Raw genomic sequence first — 2,786 nt, 5'->3', positions numbered from 1 at the left:
TTTACTAATAAAGATAACCATAGTAATAATACTAATAATGATAACTTTAATAATAATACTTGTGTTAATAATAACAATAATAATACTAATAATTACAAAATGATACTAATAATAATGATAATAATAATCATCATAATACATATATTAATAGTAAAAATGATAAAATTAATAATAACAATATTAATAATATTAATAATACTTGTAGCAATAACAATAATGATAATAATATTAATTATGTTAATGATGATAACAATAACTTATCACTAATAACAACATTTAATAATAATAATAATAATAATAATAATAATAATAATAATAATAATAATAATAATAATAATAATAATAATAATAATAATAATAATAATAATAAGGAATAAAAATGGACTACCTTCAAAAATAGCTTTAAAAAAAATTAACGCCACCGCCCGGGCTCGAACCTGAGACCTCTCGGTTAACATCAACACCCCTTAACCATCTAAACAATTCTGTTTTTCTGAACTTATACTCAGTTTATAAATATTTAACTCGTATTTCTTTTATTTCTCTTCTCTTCTTCATCTTTCACGAATTCGATTAACCAAAGACAATTGAGAAAAATGAATTCGAGGTTTCAATAAATATACGAATTTGAAACAAACTAAATCAACTGTGATATGCAAATTAATATCAAATATATATTTATATTTATATATATATATATATATATATATATATATATATTGAAACAGAAGTCGCTGTTCGAAAAAAAAAATGAAGAACATATAATTTGATTTTGATTTTTAGAATGTTTTAGATCACGAGTTCAACATGAAACAAGTTTTAAATCGTTTATGGAAACTTTCTGGAACGTAAATTAAACTTAAAACATCAAAACTTGTTCGAATTTCCTTAAAAACGAAATAGTTGACTTTAGAAAAATTAACTTTGACTCCAAAATTTAACTTTGTTAGGAAGAATTGGACCTTAATATTTTACAAGAAGTTTACATAGATGATTCCTAACAACATAGCATTAACACATTTTGAAATTTCTTTTGAAATCAAGCCAATGTAACTCGAGTTCAAGAACAGCGCAGTTTTACTGGGTGTTCTTTAATTTTTAGATTAATTCACGATTTAAAAGCTGAAAAAGGGTAATTGTGATTGATAATTGATAGTTTAGGCCGAATGGTAACATTTAACACTGAATGTAATCAAGTTTTATAGTAATTAATGGTCGACAGGAATATAATCCGAGTACAGAAATAAAATAAAAAAATAAAAAGGAGAAAGGTATCTCTAACTGATTTTGTTCTGAATTGTAAATTGAATTTGATGTTTAACAATATCAGAGCCAAGAGACAAAATTCAGTACGATTGATTACTACGTGACACTGATCCAATTATTTATTTGATTTATATATATTCGGTGTAGATAAATAAATAGATTAATAATAATAATAATAATAATAATAATGATAATAATAATAATAGATAGATAATAATAATTATTAATACTGATAATAATAGTTATAAAGATAATAATGATATTTCTTATGATAATAATAATAATATATAGATAATAATAATTATTAATACTGATAATAATAGTTATAAAGATAATAATGATATTTCTTATGATAATAATAATATATTATATTACATATATAAAAATAATCATAATTTATAATACTAATGGTAATAATAATAATAATTACATTAATAATAATAAAAATAAAAATGATAATAATATCGATAATTTTAATAATTAATAATTAATAATTAAATAATTTAATAATAATACTAATAATATTAATAATGATTTTATTAATAATAATAACAAATAAATAATAATAATACTGATAATAATAATTATTAATGATAATGTTCATAATAACGTTGATAATGTTATTAATAAACCACTAATACAAATATTATAATAATTGAATACTAATAATATTAATAATAAAAATGTCTAATAATAATACTAATATTAATAATAATAATAATAATAATAATAATAATAATAATAATAATGAATGTAATAATAATATAATAACTATAATTAAATTTGTAATTACAATTAATATATTAATATTATAATTTACTAACTACATTATATTTACTATATTATTTAATAACTTTTATTGAATATTTCTTATTCATAGGATTTACATATATATATATATATATATATATATATATATATATATATATATATATATATATATATATATATATATATATATATATATATATATATATATATATATATATATATATTAGAGATCCTATATATTTATATATAGCTTTACTTTTATTAACAACTTAATGATTCTGCATTATTACTTCACACTTTTAATTCAAATTATTAAATTATATTTTATTATTTTTAATTATCATATATACTTACATTTACATATATATTTAATTGCATATTCATTTACAAACAATTTGTTCGTGAATCGTCGGGAATAGTCGAAGGTTAACTAAATTCATGTAAACAGTTTCCAAAATTTTGTGACTCAACATTTCAGACTTTGCTTATCATGTCGAAATCATAAAAAGATTAAGTTTAAATTTGGTCGGAAATTTCCGGGTCGTCACAGTACCTACCCGTTAAAGAAATTTTGTCCCCGAAATTTGATCGAGGTTGTCATGGCTAAGAATAAGAATGTTATTATGACAAATATAAGTTGATAAATATAGTTTTATCATCATTGAGTAATATAGATAAAACAATTTGATTATGTGAAGAGTACGAGTGAAGCAATCGCAAAAGAGTGAAATGAATAAATGCATGTTTGT

This window comes from Rutidosis leptorrhynchoides, chromosome 1 (genome assembly GCF_046630445.1).
Source record: "Rutidosis leptorrhynchoides isolate AG116_Rl617_1_P2 chromosome 1, CSIRO_AGI_Rlap_v1, whole genome shotgun sequence".
NCBI classification, from domain to species: domain Eukaryota; kingdom Viridiplantae; phylum Streptophyta; class Magnoliopsida; order Asterales; family Asteraceae; genus Rutidosis; species Rutidosis leptorrhynchoides.
Note: the sequence above shows the minus strand (reverse complement) of the source record.